Here is a 25,666-nt window from a genome sequence, read left to right as displayed (position 1 = left end):
GGTCACTCCAAATGTCTAACCGGTCAAGAGGGAAAAGATGATGAGGTGAATGAATGTCACGTCCAGAGCTCCCACAGCCGTAAAAGAAAAGGGGCAGCAAGTTACTCGAGTCGTCCAAAGAAAGTCCCAAGATCAAAAAATACTTTGAAAGTGTTCCAAACTTCTATCTCAGATTTGTATCCCCATTTGGTTAAAGGTCAATACCTCACACGATGCCAGTGAAAGTGCAACCAGACCCTTCTGCTCACAGCTATGATCAAGATAGTGTCTGTGATTTTCACTTGGGGGCATTGGGGCATTCTACGGGAAATTGTAGGCCGCTGCTGAAGGAGATAGAGATGCTTGTGAAAAATGGGACATTGACACAAGAATTGGTGAAACAATGGATGACGAGCTCAAGTGGGGCACCAGAGCACAATGTGCAGCACCCGATCAAATCAAACACCACTGCATCAGAGGAATAATGGGGCATCCTGACTGCGTAAAAATCTTTTCATTTATCATGAAATTTTTTGTCATTTGCAACATCTTGTTTGAACATGTTTTCTTGGACTTTCTCATCAGTTTTTTGTGATATTTAAATGAATTCATGTTACTTTAAGGATGGTGAGCATTGAATCGAACTTATGACTTGAAATTCTTTGAATATCAATTGAATTAAAAGTTCTTTAATAATGATGAGTTATAAAATCTTTGACAAGATGACAAGGTTGAAACCTGATAAAACAAGGACCCTGGACCTTACCCCCAGAAGATACACTCGAACACCATGCCTTTTATTACAGGGACCGATATAGCCTTCTCCTATCATAAAGGAATGAACCATAGGCTTGGTATTTAGGTATGCATAGGAGCGGACAACATGAGGCATCTTTTGTATGACATCACAAAACTGTCTAGACCATACTTTTATTAACGATGTTCGATGATGATTATGATCTTTACGGACAGAATAGTCGAGTAGGTGAATCTAGTTTAGGTCAGTTGCTTGGAAATTGAACTCTAACGATGAGATTTTCTGACTTTCAACAACACCTAGACTATGACAGGTTCTTCTTGACAAGCTTAAGAAATTGAATCTGCATACCCAACAATATATATATATATAATATGTGTATACAATAAAGTTGAGCTATTCCGCTAAGGCAATTGGTCATAGAGGAAACTCGAAAGCCCTGGTTTTATGAATAGATTATTTTCAAACCATGACCTTGATTGGGTACCTGGCAATTTGGTGTATGCTCCACTGTGACTGTCAAGTCAAAGACTTTGTGATGAGATGAATCCTTCAGCTAGCCCGATAAAGGAAAATTACAATAAAGTTGATTTCAGCTAGCCAAAAAATGGCAAATTAAATTAATCTTATGAATAAGGAGTTTCGGTAAAGATTTGACTAAGGGAGTTAAGGAACACCTGTTATAGTCAATTTCACACGAGCACTCAGAAATTTCATTTTTAGACCGATATTTATGCACTGCCTTTGTTAGAGGAGCTTATGAAGCTTGAACAAATGGAAGTGTTCTAGAAAGCCTAGTAATTGATTATGCTAGTTGCGTCATTTTGTCCGCATCTGATTAAAATACCAAGCCAAGAAAGAAAGGCATGTTGCGATATTCACAATGATCAAGAAAGAAATGACATTCTGGTGGTCGAAACCTTAGAAAATAGGAAGCCAACCTGAAGCCAACCCCTCAATTTTAACACTTGTCAAAGAGCTATAACCCTAAAAACATTAAAGAGCTATTGATTCTTTTGATATTCTGTGAACTTATGTCTATGATTTGATTTGATTTTGAGCCTGAATTAAGGGGCAATGTTTTATAAAAAAATTTATTCTTTGATCTTTGAAATAAGAGAAAGAAGAAAAACATTTTCAAACATGACAGTTCAAATGTAAAAGGTCCTTGAAGCTGGTGAGGCTCATTGTGCCTCCATTGGAGAAGAAGAATACGCAATTCCAGGATATGAAGCATTATGCAATCTTAAAGCAGATGGTCCAAGAGATTAGAATGGATGAATGATAGAACTGACAACATTTCCTTGTAACGTTGTCAGTAACCCATCAAGAATGAGATGACCCCATTGTTCAGAAGGGGCACATATAACAACTTGTATAAAATGCAAGATATTTGGTTAGGAAAATTGATAACTTCTTAAGTGTTTTATGGCAATATGAAGAGAAGCTCTCAAACTATTTGACAACACTACTGTGTAGTGACACCTGAATGAGAACATTCAAGTTAGGATATATTGGGGCATGACTGAACCCACATTATGTTGAGATGACAACTTTCAGACCAATGAGGCATGAAGAATGAGCCTTACAATTTGAGGTGATAGGGCATTTTGAAGGCCCGTACTAGTATAAGATAATGTGGGGGCACGACTGAACCCATATCATGTTGAGATGACAAGATTCAAACCAAGGAAGAATGAAGAATAAGCCTTACAATTTGAGGTGATGGGGCATTTTGAAGGCCTGTACCAGTATAAGATAAGGTTGGGGCACAACTGAACCCACGTCATGATGAGAAAACGAGATTCAGACCAAGAAGTTATTGAGAATGAGTCTCGCAACTTGAAGTGTCAGGGGCAGACCATGAATTTGAGCAGAGCTTACCTTGTAAAACAAATCAATTGAGCATCGATCAATGGCAGAGTCCTGGAAGAGCAACTCTGAAAATGTAATTGAGCCAAGGGCGAAAAATGGGGTAGCACAATCATGCTTCTGACTATAGCAAAAAGTTGAGAAAGAAAACACTTTCTCCAAAACAAAGATGACAAGAAGATAGAAGAAGATCAGAGGGCTCTTCCAAAATGCAAATTGGAAATTATGAGTCATTGCACGAATATCTAGAACAAACCTTGGAAAAGAATGATCAAATGGAAGAAGATCGAGCTCACTATTCTGTAGCCAAGTGAAGATTGATTCAACATTTATGCATTCATGAAAACATCATTTGCATAAAAGAAAATGCATTACACTGGTACATTGAATTGCATTCGTGTTTATTGCATAAATACATGATTTTGACAGATCTTCCAGCGAAAAGAGAAGATGCAGAATGTTAAAATCCCGATGATTGAAAGGAAGATTTTAAACCTCAAACGCAAAGAGTTACATTTAAAGAGGCATACCCTGAAGAACAGAGAGGTCTAATCCATAGAAGAAGCATTGTTCTGAAGTGAAGACCATCAGATGTAGAAGAAAAAAAAGATTTTTGTGTATGAAAAAGTGAATCGATCGTTTGGAAGGACTTGCACACATGAAATTGGGGCAAGTCAATCTTAAGCCTTCACCGAAGAGTAGTAAAGTAAACCATCTTAAGCCTTTACCAGAGGTAATGAAGCAAACTCATATGTAAGCCTTTAGGGCAAGATGATAAGTCCTTCGGGACATCCATAAGACCTTCGGGTAGGATATTTTCGCATGAATTTGAAAATGAAAATGATGTTTTAAGAAGATAAAATTTTTGAAAACTAAGAATACGATTTTCAAAATTTCACAATTTATAAGTCCTTCGGGGCATCAGTAAGTCTTTCGAGCATGATGCTTAAATCCTTCGGGTCATCTGTAAGCCTTTAGAGCAAGATGATAAGTCCTTCGGGCCATCCGTAAAACCTTCGGGTAGGATGTTTTCACATGAATTTGAAAATGAAAAATGATGTTTTAAGAATATGGAATTTTTGAGAACGAAGAATGCGATTTTCAAAATTTCACAATTTATATGTCCTTCGGGCCATCAGTAAGTCTTTCGAGCATGATGCTTAAATCCTTCAGGTCATCTGTAAGCCTTTAGAGCAAGATGATAAGTCCTTCGGGCCATCCATAAAACCTTCAGGTAGGATATTTTCACATGAATTTGAAAATGAAAAATGATGTTTTAAGAAGATTAAATTTTTTAAAACGAAGAATGCGATTTTTAAAATTTCACAATTTATAAGTCCTTCGGGCCATCAGTAAGTCTTTCGAGCATGATGCTTAAATCATTCGGGTCATCTGTAAGCCTTTAGAGCAAGATGATAAGTCCTTCGGGCCATTCATAAAACCTTCAGGTAGGATGTTTTCACATGAATTTGAAAATGAAAAAAATGATGTTTTAAGAAGATGGAATTTTTGAAAATGAAGAATGCTATTTTCAAAATTTCACAATTTATAAGTCCTTCGGGCCATCAGTAAGTCTTTCGAGCATGATGCTTAAATCCTTCGGGTCATCTGTAAGCCTTTTGAGCAAGATGATAAGTCCTTCGGGCCATCCATAAGACCTTCGGGTATGATGTTTTCACATGAATTTGAAAATAAAAATGATGTTTTAAGAAGATGAAATTTTTGAAAACTAAGAATTTGATTTTTAAAATTTCACAATTTATAAGTCCTTCGAGCCATCAGTAAGTCTTTCGAGCATGAAGCTTAAATCCTTCGGGTTATTTATGAGTCTCTCGAGCAAGAGAATAAATCCTTCGGGTCATCCATAAGACCTTCGGACAGGATGTTTTTCACCAAGATGTTGGAGCAAACCATCAGATCATCAAATGTGGAAGGAAATCGAAGATTCTCGGGTACGAAGAAGCGGAATAATTGATTAAAAAGGTTTATGCACGTGAGATGGAGGCGAAAGTCAAGAAGAAGACTGAAAAAGGGAAAAAGATGCCGCGATTAGACAAAATTAGGTTATTTTTTATCTTTGCTACATTCTTGTGTTCACAACAACGAGCAAAGAGAAACAACTATAATACCCTAATTTTGTCCGGACCATTTAAATTCACTTAAAGATGATCAGAAATTAATTTACAGATGTTGGTGCTCGATGAGGAATTAATTCAAATGATAAATCATGAAAGTTTGTGTTTGAAAGCTTGAGGTACTTAATTGGACTAAAACCGTATATGTTCATTTTGAAAATCGAGACACAAATTGAAATTCAATCCCAAATACAAATTTAAGTGTCTAAAGTCCATTTACATCTTTGAAGCCCAATTACAAATCAAATTAATTGCAAGCTCAAGATTCAGACTCAACAAATGAAACCCAACAAAAATCCAACCTAAAATAATTATAAGTAACTTGGTTTAAGCCCAGGAGTTGTTCCCATCTGTGTGAATAAGATACCGTCAATCATGCCATCATTGAAGCTGCCAATCATACTACCATTGAAGCTGCACAAATCATTCAACAAAGTCAAAAGAGATTCACATGATTTCACCTGCTCCAATCAAAATCTCACCAAACAGAAAGAAATTAGCATGTAACAAGATTCGGTGAGGAAAAAGAAATAAATCAAGGAGGGGGGAATCCTATTCGAAATACTTGTAACAAAAGAGGGGGATTATCAGAAAAAGATGGGGTTCGATTATCAACAACGGGCAAAAATCAGACAGAAGAAACTGTAAACAGGGGAATGTAACGGGGTTTTCTTTTACTGAATTCGAAATAGAAAAAAAAGAGTTCCTTCTCTTGGTATTCAGGCATCAAGCAATGTAACAAGAGGATTTTCTCTCATTTGAAAGCAATAGTAAACAAGGTCTCATCATTTCTTATATTCGATTTTACCATTTCTTTTACAAGCAACATAGTATATTTATTTCTTTTGATAAATAAAAAAGAAAGTTCTTTTTTGATTCATTACCTGAGAGTCATAGGAGCTCTTTGGAGTTACAAGGGTCTCGTGATTCACGGCATGGAACAAGAACAATCGACATGAAAAAAAAAAGAGAATAACCCAAAAAAAAAAAAATCCATCAAAACCTATGAGAATATTAAAAAGGAAAAAGGGTTCGATCGAGTTTACCTTTAGTTGTTAGTTTGTAGCTGGAGTAGGAGTTTGCAATTTTCGTCTGTGTCGTAGGATGTATCTTCGTCAGCTTAGGTAGCTTCGGGGGGCTGTTTTTGCTGGATGATAAAAAAGGAAAGGAGAAAGGCTCATTCTTCGGTGTTCATCCGTTCACCGGCGATCGGAGCGATATCTCGACATTTTGAACGGTGAAAAAGTAGAAGAGAAAGAGGCGAGCAACATACCAAAAACTCGAGATGATCCGACGGTGGACTGAACCGGATCAAGCGAAATAACACCGAACAGTTTTCATCCATTTCACGGTGATGAATGAAATACCTGGAACCCATTCCAGATATGAAATGTCGAGGAAATAATTAAGCCAACAGGAATTTGGACTTTGTGGTAATTCTTCCCCTGGTGCTTCAATTATTTTCAGTAAATTTCCCGACTGAACGGATCAAGCGAAATAACACCGAACGTTTTCATCCATTTCACGGTGATGAAATACCTGGAACCCATTCCATATGAAATGTCGAGGAAATAATTAAACCAACTGGAATTTGGACTTTGTGGTAAATTATTCCCCTGGTGCTTCAACTATTTTCAGTAAATATTTTTCCATGGTCATCTAGTTTTAATGCATCATTCAATTTAACCCATTTCTTTTACCTTTACTTTATTTCTGACCTTTAACTTTGATTTTCAATAATTTAAGTCTTGTTTTAATTTTTTTATTTGTTTGTTTAATTTTATGTATTTAAATTTAATTATTATTTTAATATGTATATTTTTTAATGTATAGTTTCGCATGTTATGTTTTTATTTTTGTATTTAAGACACATTTTTGCATTACATGTTAATATATATAGTTTATAGTTTATAATTACAAAATATATGTAAATAATTTTTTTTTCATTTGTTTGTCATTTGGCATGGTGGTCCATTTTAAATACGTGCACATACAAAACCATATATGCATGGGTTTGTCTGTGCCTAAAATTTTTAAATACGTATTATATGTATGCATGAATGCATTTGTTTTAAAATCCTATGAATAATGAATAGTGGGTAATATGAGCATTGGTATGTTAACATATATATTTTGTGCATAATTTTGGGTGTATGTTTACATGTATATACGTACTATGTTTTTTTATTTATAGTATATAATGTATTTTTTTTACAAATATCTTTATTATTTTAATTGGTATAAAATCATGTAGATTTATTGCTAACTTATAATTTTAATTGCATGTAGTTTTATCTTCTAAAATAGAATACCTTCATAAGCATGTCTAAAATAATAAGTAGGATTCACGTACACTGATTTATCGTATATGTATATGTATTCTTGCATGAGATGTTTGATATTATAAATTACTTGGCATCATTGTTTACATAATATGTATGTTACCCTCATGTGCATAACTCAACTCGACATTATCACATAATTGGATTAAGGGTAATACCCTTTTAATTTAAAACTGTCAGAATGGCTTTCCTTAACTTACAGGAAAGTTGTTCTTGACGATTTTAAATTACAAGTGTATCCCGTCATTGTCATTAAAAAATTTGATTCTTCACTTTAAAATTTGGGAATGAAAGAAAAAGAAATGTTTGACTATTTAAATTTGTTGAGAAAAGGTCGTTAGAACTGACCTAAAGATCTGGTCTCAATATTTTTAAATAATCGAATATTAATGGCTTGATAATTTTAATTTAACCTATTTCGTTGCTTTTGAATGTTATAAAATTTGCACTTTTGTTGTTTTAAGGGATCAAAAATTAAATTAAAGTTGAATTTATAAAATTCGTTGCAAAGATATTAATTAATCGACTAGGTACCGATTTAGGGCACTGTGGGAGTGCTAATCCTTCCTTACGCGTAACCGACTCCCGAACTCATTTTCTGGTAACGCATACCTCTACTTGTCGTTTTAATTAAAATATATTTTTATTTAAAATGGCAAAACGTTTTTGGGTGTCCAATCACATCATAATCAAAGATTGGTGGCGACTCCTCGAACCTTATGTTTTTTATAGTTAAGAAATCCCAAGATTTTTTAAAATCGCATTATTTTTAATTAAAATTTAATCGTAAAAAAAATAATTAAAAATAATATGATTTTCAAAATCTCGCTTTCACTTGAAAAAAATCGTTTCAACAAGATAATGCTTCCGATAATTGCTAATCATACCTCAGTCTGCTCGATGTCTATCTAAACAGTAAACATTATAAAAAAATTATCTTTCTACAATGATTATGGATAAGTATTAGTGGAAAATTAAATAAATTTCACATGTTTTTATAATTTTCATATGATTAATATTTCAGCGAACCGATTGCTAGGTTTACAATATAGTTGTACTATGTGTTGATAAAATATTTTTAACATATATTTAATAAATTAAGTCTTTTTATAATAATAAATAATTAGATAAGATTTGAAGTTATTCAACGTGCATGATACACGTCATTAGCCTAATTTATCGGTTTTAAAGAATATATATATATATATATATATTGAATAGTTGAAATTTCTTTTAATCAATTTATAATGCATATATTTTGTGAATACAATTATTTGAATCCAAGAACTTAAGAAAGAACAATATTTTTTATTATCAAATATTTATGATACAATAGTTTGTAGGTTGAGTACCCAACCTACTATTCTTTTCGAATTTTCAAAGTTATCTTTTGCTAATCTATAATTTATTTTATAGATTCAATATTTTAATTTATTTAATAAAATTTCCTTGTTTCTTATAAAAATAGTAAAAAAATTTCTTGTCTCGTATAAATTTTTATATTATTTATGCAAGCTAGTTTATTTTATTTTTCCTTTTAATATCATCGTTTCTTTGGTTGATGGACGCATGATACCTTTTGGCATAGGATGCTAATAAGAGAGCTCATTTTCTCGTTAGAATGATCATATTTCGAACAAATTATTAATTATGAAATTTATATAATATTTTTGTTATTATTAATGATGATAATTGTTTGAATAATGTCAATTGCTAACAAAAGATTAAAGTTTGATTATATTAGATTAACTTGATAATTTGAGAGTAATAACTCTTTAAAATTTTGATTGTGGTTATAAAATAGAAAGATTAAATTTTGATTATATTATGATGTGTGTGAATAAAGGAAAGGCTTTTTGCTTGATTTTCGGAGGGAAACAAAGGAATGTTAGTCAATGAATTCATAAATATTGGAGGTTCATTTCACTTGTTCAATCATATGGAAATGATATTTCTTTTCATTGTTCAATTAACTATGTTTTAGGTTTACTTAATCAACATTTAACAAATTTCGGCGATTTTCCCGAAAAATCACTAATTTTTTTTATTATTTACGTGTTAGACATCGTTAGAAAAAATATTAGATCTAGTACCTTTACAGAAAAGTACAACCCATACACCGCGTCTTATGCCACGTGTAAAGACTGGATGCTAGTTTCGTAAAGTTTTTTAAAATAGTACCTAATATGTAATTAATTTATGTTAGGGTGAGTTTTGTGTAAAAACGTCAAATTTTTTTATTTTTTGTCCGTGCAAAAAAAAATTTCTACGTTAAAATCTTTAAATCTTTTTTGTAAATTATTTTATAACTTGACAAATTTTGATTTTTGCATGAAATTACACAATACATACAATCTAGTATAGGAAAACTTTGAGCGTAGGTAATTTAAAATACGAATAATTTTATAAAAGTTTTATAACTAGTATTTCTTTTACAAAATGATGATGATGATAATAATAAATATTTTATAATTTAAAAATTATAAAATTCATATATTTTTGAAAAATTTATTGATTTTTAAAATTAATTGTTTAAAAATATAAAAATATTAAAATAAACTTTTAATTACAATTGAGGGATCAAATGAATTATTATTCATTAATTATTATTTTTTTAACAACAGTTAATAATGTTTATTCATTTTTAATAAAATTAGAATTTTATATTTATTTTATATTTTTTAAAATTAATATTAGAAAGAATATTTTAAATATATATGTGATATTTTTTAGCTTTACCTTCTTCTTTTTTTATTGATTTTTATTCTTTTTTAATTTTTTTATTGTATTTTTATTGACTTTTAAATATACGAGTTATAATTCAAATTAATCATTTATTATGCTATTATTCAAATTAATTAAAAAAATTATGGTAAAATGTTTCTAAAAGAAAAGTATAAATATATACATGAAAATTTAAAAATTTTCCTTTCTTTTGTGTTACTCTCTAAACTTATAACAAAATTCAATAAAAAAGAATGTAAAGCTAAAAAATATCACATATATATTTAAAATATTATTTCTAATATTAATTTTAAAAATATTAAATAAATATTAAATTCTAATTTTATTAAAAATGAATAAACATTATTAAATATTGTTAAAAAATAATAATTAATGAATAATAATTCATTTAATCCCTCAATTGTAATTAAAAGTTTATATTAATATTTTTTTTATTTTTAAACAATTAATTTTAAAAGTCAATAAATTTTTTAAAAATATATGAAATTTATAAATTTTTTAAAATTATAAAATATTTCTTATCATCATCATCATTTTGTAAAAGAAATATTAGTTATAAAATTATTTATATTTTAAATTACTTACTCTCAAAATATTTCTATACTAGATTATACGTATTGTGTAATTTCATGCAAAAATAAAAATTTATCGAGTTATAAATAATTTGTAAAATAATATTTAAAGATTTTAACAAAAAAAATAAATAAAAAAATAACTTTTTTACATAAATATAAACATAAAAGAAATTAATTATATATTGGGCATAATTTTAAAACAATTTACCATGCACCGCGTTGTTTTACAAAGTATGTTAAATTCATAATAGCTTCTCTAACACGTAGATAAAAAAACAGTAATTTTTCGAGAAAATCACCACAAATTTCTTTTTATATGGTTTACCCCAATTCTTTTTACACTTGGCATTGCAACTGGGTGACGTGACGACAACACCTCATTCAAAAATGTTGATTGATGATTTGACTCAACGACCAATAATTAATAATTCAACTCTACAATAATGAGCTCAAAGTAATCATTTCATTAATCCCAATCCCTAATTGTAACAGCCCAAAAATTTTAAAATAATATTTAATTGAAATTTGAGGTTTTAATTATGATAATTGGTAAATTATGGGGACTAAATTAGAAGTTTTTAAAACTTGTAACTTATTTTAGAGTTAAAAAAAAATTCAGGAACTAAGCTCTGAATTTACCCAAGAAAAGTTGGTCATATTGATTTATATATACGTGGTTTTCTGTTTTGAAAATAGAAAACCACTTCCCAAAGCTCCTTCCCTAACCTCAACTTCCAACTATGATCCCAACGCCGTCCGAATTCTGATCGTCGTTTTAAAACTACCATCGTGTTTGTTATCGAGTGAGGAACAATTCCCTTAAATTAATTAAGGTGAAACGATGCCAAACGCCGGGAATCTCCAGTCAAAGTCTCGACGTTCGTTTTAGCTCAATCGCCGAGAAAATCTTAAATTCATCGTCGATCGTTGCTCCGTTTACGACACCCCCAGCACCATCGTGTTCCTTGTGCCGTTCCGAGTCCGCCGGTGTCATCCTCGGTCTTTGTCGATGGGGCGCGTGGGGAGGTGAAGCGGTCAAAGTTTCCGATTTGATGAAATCGAGCTCTCCGCCGTTCAAAAATTTGAACCGATCTTTGTAAGTATCTCGAAATCGCTCAAAATAATTTTTAAAAATTTTTCCGTGAATTTTACGCTGCCAAAAACGATCCCACGCGCCCCCACTGCTCGTGGGGAAGCCCAAAATAACCGGTTTGACCGGTTATATTCAAGGGTTGACCGGTTTTGACCAGACCCGTTGACCCACCCGACCCGTTGACCGAGTGATTTTGGGAATTAATTCGAAATGTGTGCTATTTTGGGAATTAATTCGAAATGGGTGCAATTGTGGGAATTAATTCGAAAAAGGTGATATTTTGGGAATTTAATTTGAAAAAGTGCTATTTTGAGAATTTAATTCAAAAAGGTGCTATTTTGGTTATTATTTTAAAAAGGGTGTTATTTCTGTAAAATGGTTGACAGTTTGTTACCTCCTTTGACCAGAACTTTGATCGGCTTTGACCGACTATTAAACAACCGTTAATCTTTTTCGAGAATACTTATCCTGATATTTTTCGACGTTTGAATCCGTTTTTGGGGTCGGTTTCACAAAATTCAAACCCTAAAGTCTCTAAATTGTCAGTCAAACCCTTTGACTTTGACCAAGAATTTAAATATCCAAAAGGTCATACTTTATGTTTTTTGACGTCCTGAATCTGATTCCGAAGTCCGTTTTGCCAAATTCTGACATGAAATTCCCGAATCGAGCTTGTAAACCCAAAAGGATTAATATTTTAATATTTTGATTATTTATTTGAGACATGGCTAAGGAATTGATTCAATAAAAATATTTTATTAAGGTACTCGTGTTTCACTTGAGCAAGGATCAGTTAGGTCCGGTGTTGTCCGTTCGTTAGATCAGCCTGAACCGCGTACTACGAGAATTACCCGTAGGTTTTCGTATATTATTTAAATAATATTTAGATTATTTATATTAGGTTTCCAATATGGATTTTTCCAATTCGTATGATCTAGCGCTGCAGCAGAGCGTGGTCGACAAACCCAACAATAAGCTTCCCTATCTAATTTCTCAGACTGTTACAGGTGTGTTTACTGATGGTGTTATCTTACTGTTTTAAACTATCATATAAATGGTTTCAAATTTATGATGATGTTGAATATTATTACAACATGATACTTGTTTTATGAATACTGGTTACCGACACACTGATTTACCGGATATTACTGGTCTTATGTATGGTGCGTACTACGAGAATTACCCGTAGGTTTTCGTATATTATTTAAATAATTTAGATTATTTATATTAGGTTTCCAATATGGATTTTTCCAATCGTATGATCTAGCGCTGCAGCAGAGCGTGGTCGACAAACCCAGCAATAAGCTTCCCTATCTGATTTCTCAGACTGTTACAGGTGTGTTTACTGATGGTGTTTTCTTACTGTTTTAAACTATCATATAAATGGTTTCAAATTTATGATGATGTTGAATATTATTACAACATATACATGTTTTGAATACGGTTACCGACACCTGATTTACCGGATATTACTGGTCTTATGTATGGTTTATGTAATTCTGCATATGATTTCTAAGCATGAACCATTTTCATGTTTTAATGGATTAATATTTATTTCACCTAAATACATACATGTTTATTTCTGTCACTGGGATATTACTGAGGGAAGTATTTCAGGCTCCTTTGCTGTGTGCTCAGGGTAAGTCCTTACTGGTGTACAGGTGGGTGTATGGTTATGGGGAACCAACACATTGTAGTGATTGGAGTGACTGGATGGAGAAGTTATTACTGCAGGCTCCTTTGCTGTGTGCTTAGGGAAAGTCCTTACTGGTGTGCAGGTGGGTGTATGGTTCTGGGGAACCTACACATTGTAGTGATGGAAGCGACTGGATAGAGACGTTATTACTGCAGGCTCCTCAGCTTCGTGCTTAGGGTAAGTCCTTACTGGTGTGCAGGTGGGTGTATGTTCGGGAAAATATATAAAAGATAGAAACCAGAGTGATTGAATGGAAATAATGTTCATATTTTAAAATATGTTTGATAACCGATTTTATTGAAATATTTTATTCGTATGTTTTTATGCACTGTTTGGAGCACACTGGCTTTTTAGCTCATTCTATAGTTTTTACCTTTTTCAGATAACAACAGACCGTAAGCTAGTAGATTTGGCATCAGGGGAGATCAACTACTTATTTGTACGAACTTATATCTCTATATGTTTTTCAGTTATATTTGGTGACATGTATTTGCTATCGTTTTGGATATATCTGTATTAATACATTTTGTTATGTATTATATCTAATGTATTGTAAGATATTTTAAAGAAAAAAAATATATCTCTGAATCGGATATGTGACCACTTAGGTTTGGGTCTAAATTACAGACCGGGTCTGGGGGTTACATTTAGTGGTATCAGAGCTTTCGGTTTTAAACACTTGGACTGTATATGGGTCCTAAACTTAGGATTTTTAAGAAATTTTGAAAAAAAAATGTCACCTTATTTATGATTTAAAATTTTCTCGAGATCCCTGATGCTAATTTGACATATGTTTCAAATTCTTTCTGTAGAGCCTTATTGATCCAACGATGAGTGTTGCTAGAGGTCGTAGGACAGGACGTGGCCGTGGTCGAGGACGGGTCACTCGACCTTCTGTTACGATAGACGATCCTATGTCACCACGTGATCCTCCTGTTCCGCAAGTAGATCCGACTCTTTCTCATGATGATCAGTTTACTCCTGTGAGAGACCCTCCCATCACTGAAGATGAGGATACTGAGATGAATGAAGACGCCATTAATAGAGCTATCTTCCGCATGTTTTAGAGAGCTGCTAGAGCCCCTAGTAATATGACTGCGGTTGAGATTTCAAATTCCTTGGTAGCTACTGGTGTTCCATTTGAGGGTATTACTGGTGGACCTCCGACAGACGCTGAGTATTGGTTAGAGGACACAGAGAGAATTATGGATGAGATGGATCTCAGACCTGAGCAGAAGTTGAAAGGGGTCCTAACTATGTTGAAGAAAGAGAGCTTAGATGGTAGAAATCGATTTCCTGGTAGTATCCCGAGAAACCAGTTAACATGGGATCTTTTTAAGACACGTTTCCGGAGTCGTTATATTGGGGAGAGATATCTACAGGAGCGACACTAGGAGTTTCAGGATCTAGAGCAGGGTAATATGTCTGTTATGGACTACGAGGTGGAATTCATCCGATTGAGCCGATATGCCCCTGGAATTGTTAACACAGAGGTAGATAGATGCTTGAGGTTTGAGAATGGACTCAGGTATGAAATCAGGAGCCGAGTTGCTACCCATCAGGAGAGAAATTTTGATGCATTGGTTGAGATAGCCAAGACTGCTGAGGAATTAGAGCGATTGGGTATGGAGCATAGGAGAGACAGTGATCGAGCTCAAACCCGATTCAGGAGGCCTTCCGGTTCTGTTGATTCTTCGGCACACCCCAACAAGAGAGGCATGGGTATGTCTTTACAGAGAAGCGGGGCGAGTGTCAGGCCTGTGACATCTGGTTCTTCAGTTGTACATTCTTCTAGACATGGTGATTCTTCTGGGTGGCAACCTTTGCAGCTATGTGATTATTGTGGGAGACGTCATCCTAGAGAATGCTGGAAGAAATTGGGTACCTGTTTTAGATGTGGTTATCGTGACCATTTCATGAAGGATTGTCCAGGGCCAGTTACTACAGTTCAGACGCCAGCTCTTACTCTCGTACGTATTCAAAGTACTGTTCAGACTCCAGTAGTAAGTCGTAATCAGAGTAGAGTACCAGGATCTGCTAGTAGAGGCCGAGCATCTTAGAGTAAGGGTCCATTCAGATCTGAGGCCGGACATCCTGCAATAGTTTATACTTCCAGACTTCGACAGGATCACGATGGGCCTAGTGTGACTGCAGGTATATTATTACTATTCATTCAATTCTATACTTTGCATTGTTTGATAGTGGCTCTACCCATTCCTATGTATCACATTCCGTTTCTGAGGGTCTAAATATTCCTGTTGAGAATATGAGCATTCAGTGATAGTTCAAAGTCCCTTAGGCAAATCCATCGTGTTGGATCATATTTTAAAAGAGTACCTTATAGAGATCAATGGGGTGATTTTTCTAGCTGACCTGATGGAGTTACCTTTAGAAGAATTTGATTTGATTCTCGGTGTAGATTGGTTGGACAAACATCGAGTAAATATATATTTTGAGACCAAGAGAGCTGTTCTGAAAGCCCCAGATAATCGAAAGATTGTAATGATCGGGGAACGTCATAGATTTCTGACGAATATTGTAGCTGCTTTGGTAGCTGAGAAGATGATCAGGAAAGGTTCCGAGGTGTTTCATGCTTATATATTGGATACCATGAGTTCTCAATCTGATATTGAAGGCATCCGGATTGTTAAGGAATTTCCCGATGTTTTTCCCGAGGAGTTACCTGGATTACCGCCGGATAGAGAGGTTGAGTTTGAAATTGAAGTCTATTCTGGTTCCACTCCAGTTTCAATGGCTCCTTATCGTATGGCCCCAAAGGAGCTTAAGGAACTGAAAATCCAACTTCAGGAGTTTTTGGACAGGGGATTTATCCGACCCAGTGTATCACCGTGGGGAGCCCCAATTCTCTTTGTCAAGAAGAAAGATGGGACATTGAGACTCTATATTGATTATAGGAAACTGAACAAGCTCACGGTTAAAAACAAATATCCTCTGCCCAGGATTGATGATCTATTTGACCAATTTCGAGGGGTTTCTATCTTTTTAAAAATAGACTTGAGGTCTGGTTATTATCAACTCAAAGTGAAAGACTCAGATATTCTGAAGACTGCTTTTCGAACTTGGTATGAGCATTATGAGTTTTTAGTGATGTCGTTCGGGTTAACAAATGCCCCTGCTGCTTTCATGGATCTGATGCATAGGGTGTTTCGACCTTATTTGGACCAGTTTGTAGTTGTGTTCATTGATGATATACTGGTGTATTCTAGAAGTGAAGCAGAATATGAGGTGCATTTAAGGATTGTTCTATAGACTCTAAGGGAAAATAAGCTATACGCTAAGTTGAGCAAGTCTGAATTATGGCTCAGTGAAGTGACTTTTCTTGGACATATCATTTCTGCTGATGGTATTCGGGTGACTCCAAGCAAGGTGGAGGCTATTCTGAACTGGAAGCAACCCAGGAACGTTTCTGAGATCCGTAGTTTCTTGGGCTTAGCCGGTTACTACCGTCGTTTTGTTGAGGGGTTCTCCCTTATTGCAGCTCCTCTGATGAAACTATTGAGGAAATATGTTCCATTTGTCTGGTCTGAGAACTAATAAGCTAGCTTTAAGAAATTGAAGATTGTTCTAACTCAAGCCCTAGTGCTGATTCAGCCTGAATCTGGGAAAGATTTTTCTGTCTACAGTGATGCTTCTCACTCTGGATTGGGATGTGTTTTGATGCAAGATGGGAAGGTTGTCGCTTATGCTTCGCGTCAGTTAAAGCCGCATGAACGTAACTATCCTATTCACGATCTGGAGTTAGCTGCCGTGGTTTTTGCTTTAAAGATCTGGAGACACTACCTCTACGGAGAAAAGTGTTATATGTATACTGATCATAAGAGTCTGAAGTATCTACTTACTAAGAAAGAATTAAATTTGAGACAGCGTCGCTGGTTAGAGCTTCTAAAGGACTATGATCTAGAGATAGAATATCATCCAGGAAAGGCTAATGTAGTGGCAGACGCCTTGAGCCGTAAGGCAATATCAGATCTCAGAGCCTTATTCGCCAACTTGAGTCTATTTGATGATAATAGTTTGTTAGTAGAGTTGCAGGTTAAACCTACGTTGACCGATGAGATTAAAACCAAACAACTTCTGGATAGCTCATTGATTCCCATTATTGAACAAGTTAAGCACGAAATGGGTTCAGAGTATACTGTGAATCAGGATGATATTTTGTGTTTTCACGGTCGTTACTGCATACCTAAAGATGATGAGTTGAGACGGGTTATTCTTCAGGAGGCTCATAGTAGTCCTTATGCTATGCATCCTGGCTGGGACAAAATGTACAATAATCTCAAAGAGCGTTACTTCTAGACTGGTATGAAAAAGAATATTTCAGATTTTATGGCCAGATGTTTGACTTGTCAGCAGGTTAAGGCAGAACACCAACACCCATCTGGATTGTTACAGTCAATTAAGATTCCTGAGTGGAAATGGGAGCGCATTACGATGGACTTCGATACTGGTCTTCCTCTGACTCCTTCTAAAAAGGATTCTATTTGGGTGATTGTTGATCGACTCACTAAATCAGCGCACTTTATCCCTATCCGGATTAATTATTCTCTGGACAAACTGGCTAAGTTGTACATTTCAGAGATCGTTAGACTTCATGGTGTTCCGTTGTCTATCATATCTGATCGAGATCCGAGGTTCACTTCCAGGTTCTGGAAGGCTTTGCACGAGGCTCTGGGTACTCATTTGAATTTCAGTACATCTTTTCATCCTCAGACTGATGGATAGTCTGAGCGAGTAATTCAGGTGTTGGAGGATATGTTACGGGGTTGTGTGATTGACTTTCATGGTAGTTGGGAAGATTTCTTGCCATTAGCTGAGTTTGCTTACAACAATAATAGTTACCAGACAATTATTCGCATGGCACCGTACGAGGCTCTGTATGGACGTAGATTTCGTACTCCTATATGTTGGACAGAGCTGTATGATAGAAAAACTTTGGGTCCAGACTTGGTTCGAGAGACTGAAATACTGTCAGACTGATCTGTGATCGCTTAAGAGAAGCATTTGATAGCATAAGTCATACGCAGATAAGCGACGTAAGGATATCGAGTTTGAGGTTGAAGAACATGTTTTTCTTAAAGTATCTCCATGGAAGAAGGTATTGAGATTTGGACGTAAGGGTAAACTGAGTCCACGATTTATTGGCCCGTATCGTATTCTGAAGAAAGTCGGACCTGTTGATTATCAACTTGAGTTGCCTCCCCAGCTCAGTCGTATTCATGATGTTTTTCATGTGTCATGTTGAGGCGATACCGTCCAGATCCAAATCACATCATTCAAGTTGATGAGGTAGAGCTGAGACCTGATTTGTCATATGAGGAGGAGCATGTTCAGGTTTTAGAAAGAGATGAGCGAGTTCTTCGGAATAGGCGTATTCCAATGGTCAAAGTTCAGTGGAGTAATCGTAGCCCCTCAGAAGCTACTTGGGAGACATTGGAGTCAATGGAGGTTCAATTTCCTCATCTGTTTTCATAAGGTAAATTTCGAGGACGAAATTTCTTATAGAGGGGGAGAATTGTAACAACCCGAAAATTTCAAAATAATATTTAATTGAAATTTGAGGTTTTAATTATGATAATTGGTAAATTATGGGGACTAAATTAGAAGTTTTTAAAACTTGTAGCTTATTTTAGAGTTAAAGAAAATTCAGGGACCAAGTCTTGAATTTACCCAAGAAAAGTTGGTCATATTGGTTTATATATACGTGGTTTTCTGTTTTAAAAACAGAAAACCACTTCCCAAAGCTCCCTTCCCCAACCTCAACTTCCGACTACGATCCCGACGCCGTCAGAATTCCGATCGTCGTTTTAAAACCACCATCGTGTTCGTTATTGAGTGAGGAACAATTCCCTTAAATTAATTAAGGTGAAACGATGCCAAACGTCGGGAATCTCCAGTCAAAGTCTCGACGTTCGTTTTAGCTCAATCGCCGAGAAAATCTTAAATTCATCGCCGATCGTTGCTCCGTTTACGACACCTCCCGCACCATCGTGTTCATTGTGCCGTTCCGAGTCTGCCGGTGTCATCCTCGATCTCCGTCGACAGCAGCGCGTGGGGAGGTGAAGGGGTCAAAGTTTTCGATTTGATGAAATCGAGCTATCCGCCGTTCAAAAATTTGAACCGATCTTTGTAAGTATCTCAAAATCGCTCAAAATAATTTTTAGAAAATTTTCCGTGAATTTTACGCAGCCAAAAACGATCCCACGCGCCGCCACTGCGCGTGGGGAAGCCCAAAATAACCGGTTTGACCGATTATATTCAAGGGTTGACCGGTTTTGACCCGACACGTTACCCGACCCGACTGTTGACCGTTGACCGAGTGACATTTTAGGAATTAATTTGAAATGCGTGCTATTTTGGGAATTAATTCAGAAAGGGTGATATTTTGGGAATTTAATTCGAAAAGTGCTATTTAAGGAATTTAATTCGAAAAGGTGCTATTTTGGTAATTATTTTAAAAAGGGTGCTATTTTCTGTAAAATGGTTGACAATTTATTGACCTCCTTTGACCAGAACTTTGACCGGCTTTGACCGGCCATTAAACAACCGTTAATCTTTTTCGAGAATACCTATCCTGATATTTTTCGACGTTCCGAATCCGTTTTTAAGGTCGGTTTCACAAAATTCAAACCCTAAAGTCTCCAAATTGTCAGTCAAACCCTTTGACTTTGACTTTGACCAAAAATTTAAATATCTGAAAGGTCATACTTTATGTTTTTCGACGTCTTGAATCTGATTCTGAAGTCCGTTTTGCCAAATTCTAACCCGAAATTCCCGAATCGAGCTTGTAAACCCAAAAGGCTTAATATTTTAATATTTTGATTATTTATTTGAGATATGGCTAAGGAATTGATTCAATAAAAATATTTTATTAAGGTACTCGTGTTTCACTTGAGCAAGGATTAGTTAGGTTCGGTGTTGTCCGTTCGTTAGATCAGCCTTAACCGTGCACTACGAGAATTACCCGTAGGTTTCCGTATATTATTTAAATAATATTTAGATTATTTATATTAGGTTTCCAATATGGTATTTTCCAATTCGTAGGATCTAGCGCTGCAGCAGAGCGTGATCGACAAACCCAGCAATAAGCTTCCCTATCTGATTTCTCAGACTGTTACAGGTGTGTTTACTGACGATGTTATCTTATTGTTTTAAACTATCATATAAATGGTTTCAAATTTATGATGATGTTGAATATTATTACAACATGATACTTGTTTTATGAATACTGGTTATCGACACCTGATTTACCGGATATTACTGATCTTATGTATGGTTATGTAATTCTGCATATGATTTCTAAGCATGAATCATTTTCATATTTTAATGGATTAATATTTATTTCACCTAAATACATACATGTTTATTTCTGTCACTGGGATATTAATGAGGGAAGTATTTCAGGCTCCTTTGCTGTGTGCTCAGGGTAAGTCCTTACTGGTGTACAGGTGGGTGTATGGTTCTGGGGAACCTACACATTGTAGTGATTGGAGTGACTGGATAGGGAAGTTATTACTGCAGGCTCCTTTGCTGTGTGCTTAAGGAAAGTCCTTACTGGTGTGCAGGTGGGTGTATGGTTCTGGGGAACCTACACATTGTAGTGATGGAAGCGACTGGATAGAGACGTTATTACTGCAGGCTCCTCAGCTTCGTGCTTAGGGTAAGTCCTTACTGGTGTGTAGGTAGGTGTATGTTCGGGAAAATATATAAAAGATAGAAACCAGAGTGATTGAATGGAAATAATGTTCATATTTTAAAATATGTTTGATAACTGATTTTATTGGAATATTTTATTCGTATGTTTTTATGCACTGTTTGGAGCACACTGAGCTTTTTAGCTCATTCTATAGTTTTTACCTTTTTCAGATAACAATAGACCGTAAGCTAGTAGATTTGGCATCAGGGGAGATCAACTACTTATTTTGTACGAACTTATATCTCTATATGTTTTTCAGTTATGTTTGGTGACATGTATTTGCTATCGTTTTGGATATATTTGTATTAATACATTTTGTTCTATATTATATCTAATGTATTGTAAGATATTTTAAAGAAAAAAAATATATCTCTGAATGGGATATGTGACCACTTAGATTTGGGTCTAAATTACAGACCGGGTATGGGGTTACACTAATTAATTTATTTAAGCTACTTTGTGTCAAATTAATGGGTTGGATTTGTGATGTAAACAGTTTGGTAATAATTTCTGAAAATATGACTGATTAAAGAAGATGAAGAAGAAAACAAATGCGACTTTGGGAATGGAAGTGAAATTTGGTTGTGAGTGTAATTCAGTGAATAAGAAATGAAAATGGGTGTCCTGCAAGGTTCCTATTGGAGTTTAGAAATGTCCAATCCTCTTCAGTAATTTTTTTAAATACAAAAAAAAAAAAAAGAACAGTATAACCAAATTTTTTAAATACAAAAAAAAGAAGAACAGTATAACCAAATTGACAGCAATATTTATGATTTTGGCCCACCCCTTTCATAGCGATCGACTATAGGGAGGAGAGTTTGGATGGAGGAATGTGAGATTTTCATGGGAATGAAATTCATATTCTCGTTTGGTTAGCCCGAGAATCTCATTCCCTGTAATGTAAGATTACCAATAGAAGATTGTTTGGGGTATATTATCGGGAATGTCATTGGATAATAAAAATTCTACTAAGGTTAAATTACAAATTTATCCTTAAACTATTTTAAATTTACAAAAAGAGTCTATAATTAAAATTTTATATGAAGTCAGGGATTAAAATAAAGTTTTACCCTTTCATTAAACCTTTTTATATTTTCAATTTTGTAAAAAAAATATATAAATTTTATGAATTTAAATTTTTTAAAGAAAATATATAAATATTTTCCAACTTGTTAAAAGACAAATATATAATTAGGACAATTTGGTCAAATATACATTCCAATAATATTCCAACTTGTTAAAAGACAAATATATAATTAGGACAATTTGGTCAAATATACATTCCAATAATATTTTATTTCTTTAATCAAACACGGTAATCTTACATTCCTGCTAAGCCAACCAAACACAAAACAATATTCTCAGTAATCTTAGTCCCTGGTAAACTTACATTCCCATTGGTAATCTTACATTCCGTGAACCAAACGCACAGAGTGTGCTTGGTTGAGGGAATGTGATATTCCCATGGGAATGGAATTCACATTCTCCCATTTGGTTGGCCGGGAATGTCATTCTCGGTAATCTTACATTACCAATAGTGGATTTTTTTAGGTATATTACCGGGAATGTCATTAACTTCCTTTCCTTAGGTATTGTTGGATTACCGGCATTTTTGACTAAAATGCCCTTATAAAATTTATTTCAAAAATATCCTTATTCTGTCATTAAATAATAAAAATTCTATGAAGGTTAAATTATAAATTTATCCTTAAATTATTTTAAATTTACAAAAAAAGTATATAATTAAAATTTTATATGAAGTTTAGGGGTTAAAATAAAATTTTACCCTCTCATTAAACCTTTTTATATTTTTAATTTTGTATAAAACATTATATAAATTTAATGAATTTAAATTTTTAAAAAATATTTTTCAATATTTTTCAATTTGTTAAAAAAAACAATATATAATAAGAAAAATTTGGTTAAATATGCATTCTAATAATCTTTTATTCTTTTAACCAAACACGACAATCTTACATTCCTGCTAAACAACCAAACACAAAATACAACATTTCCAGTAATCCTATTCACTGGTAACCTTTTATTCCCACTGATGATCTTACATTCCGTGAACAAAATACACTCTTAATGTTTGACGGGAGAGAAGGGTATACCATGTGGGTCTATGTGTCTCTTAACGCTTGTATATTCGCATTTTCTTTTAAATAATTCTGATTTGAAGGAGGAAAAGAACAATTTTGTTAATAGATATTGAACTCATAATTTAAGAATAATTTAAGAGAGAGAAAATAGTCAACTGTGAGTTTTTAACCAACCTACCGTAAAGATTGTTGATTTCTATATTTGTAATTTAATGTGAGTTTCTAACCAACTTTTATAAATTAATACTCAATAAATTACTAATTTTTCCAAAATAATAATTTTCTTGGTATGGGCCCATTGTCTAAATTAATAATTTTGATAAATTAATAAGATAATATCTTTTAGAATAGCCTTATATAAATCTACAATCCCTTTAATATTACAAATTAATAATTCTATAAAATTATAAATATAACTAAGACAACTTAGTAAAATTATGATTCTATTGTTATTTACTTCTTAAAATTTAAATCTAGTTATGGCATCTAAAAGTTTTGTTGTTACGTTCTCATATTACAACAAAAAAATGTGAAGAGTTGTTACCATTATGAGTGTTTTATTCCGTGTAATTGATTGCAAATGCATTGTATCATTTTCAGTTTCATCAATAATAAGATTTTTAATAACACTATCTATAATTTCTTCTAAACTTTAGACCTCTGAACATGTATCATTTTCACCCAAAATAATCCAATAGGTGATTGGCATCCATTTTATCGCACTACCCAAAATATTTGATTTGTCGCAGTTGATTTTTGGACATCTTGTATATGTGAAGCCATAGCTGGTTGGTTTTGATTTGGTTTGACTAATTATGAATGTTTTATGTTGTCTATATAGTAATTAATTTCCTTACTATACATGAACTTGCTTTAAGTTTCAACTAGTACTATATACTACAATTAGCTTTATTTTTTTAGGGGTATGTATTATATTTAATTAGTCACATTGTACATGAACATCATTCAATTACTCAATAAAATATATGTTTTATTCATAAAGAATAATATATGCTTGTTGAATCAAATAAAATCTCTTCAAATTAATAATTTATTAGTTTCTCAAATAATAAATACCTATTTAAATTAATAAAATCATGTGGTCTCGACATTCTTAATTTATAGAGGTTTTAGTGTATATAATTTTTTAGTAATATAAAGCGAGAGAAAGAGAGATTGAGAGTTAATTGTGTTGGAAGCTCTAAATTAGGGTTTAGATCTTAAATTGATTTTATTGTTTCTTTTAAATATAAAAGTTTCAAAGTATTAGTATTGTATCAACTAAATTTTTCATCAAATTTAAAGGTAAAATATATAAATGGTCCCCTAATTATAGGGTGACGCTTTGTTGAGTCTTTTGACTATTAAAAGCTATAAAGTGTGCCCCCAACTATAAATGTTGTTTTGTTGAGTCTCACACCTATTAAAAGTTACAAAATGATCACTCGACTACTAATATATTCCATACTCGTCATTTTTCGTTAAAATTTGGTGATCATCTGAGCTGGACGTTAATATGTTAACTAAGATCTGATAAAATTTGATCTCATAATAATTTGAGTTATATCTTGTACATCGATTATCCGTTTACATTATGCCTTCGAGCTTGTGTTTGAAACACTTTGCCATTAAAATATATATCTTTAAAATATATATATTTAAAATATTATTTTATCATAGCTTAGTCAACAATATATATCTTCAAAATATGATTTTATCATATCTTAGTCAACAAATTAACGTTCAGCTCAGACGATTGTCAAATTTTTAATGGAAAAGGACGAGTTTGGTACATATGAATAGTCGAATGATCATTTTATAACTTTTAATAATCAAGGGACTCAAAAAAACAACACCTTATAATCGAGGAACCATTTTGTAATTTTAATAGTCAATGGACTATTGTGTAATTTACCCCAAACTTATTCATTATATTTTACATTAAATGATAATTATAATTTAACATAAAGCATATTTAAACACCTATATGTATCTTGTTGATGAGAACAAATGAGTTACGTCGGTTATTGGCGGTTCACCCTTTATGAGAAAGGCATGAGTAGAAGAGTCGTAAGGTAATATATATTTGAAAGACTCTCAATTATTTGACAATTAAAGCTCAAATATTCCTGTAGACGTCATGCTTAAACTCAAACCTCTAAAAATAAGAATCTTCCTTTTAGCCACCGTGATCGTTTGATCTGTATTGTATACCTAACAACTGCTAGGCAAAAATGTACTTAAAAATATATAATTTCAATCATAAATTGAGTATAATAAAATTTCAGTTAGTAATAAAAGTCCTAGTTAAGTTAATTTTACAGATTAACCAAGTTATAAATCAGTCAAAATCAAATGACTACAATACCTCTATCTTTGAATAATAATATATGTGGTTATAAAAAATTTATTTCATAATTTTAAATAAAATATATTATTAGTTATCTAATTATTAAAATTCATAATTTAAGAATTCAAATAGTCCAAAAATAATTAGTATTCAAATCTCTAATCATTTTGTTTATGCTTATTTATTAGATAAATTTGTTTATGATTTTATGTTAAAGGTTGTCATTTATCAACAATAAAAATATAACAAAATTTAATATAATTAGTATATCATACATTTGATTTATGGGTTAGATGTACATAAATC

The 25,666-nt window shown here is 33.2% G+C and overlaps 1 long non-coding RNA gene across 1 annotated transcript; it reads right to left on the bottom strand.

Annotated features, from left to right (window-relative positions):
- Positions 1 to 4,935: 4,935 nt before the first annotated feature.
- On the bottom strand, positions 4,936 to 5,776 carry LOC120130125. The gene is made up of 2 exons (XR_005516802.1): positions 5,628 to 5,776; positions 4,936 to 5,157 (listed from the first exon to the last, which is right to left on the bottom strand). It is a non-coding gene; the product is annotated as an uncharacterized LOC120130125 (long non-coding RNA).
- Positions 5,777 to 25,666: the final 19,890 nt, after the last annotated feature.

This window comes from Hibiscus syriacus, unplaced genomic scaffold (assembly GCF_006381635.1).
Source record: "Hibiscus syriacus cultivar Baekdansim isolate YM2019G1 unplaced genomic scaffold, ASM638163v2 tig00110514_pilon, whole genome shotgun sequence".
NCBI classification, from domain to species: domain Eukaryota; kingdom Viridiplantae; phylum Streptophyta; class Magnoliopsida; order Malvales; family Malvaceae; genus Hibiscus; species Hibiscus syriacus.
Note: the sequence above shows the minus strand (reverse complement) of the source record. Positions and strands in the feature narration are given on the sequence as shown.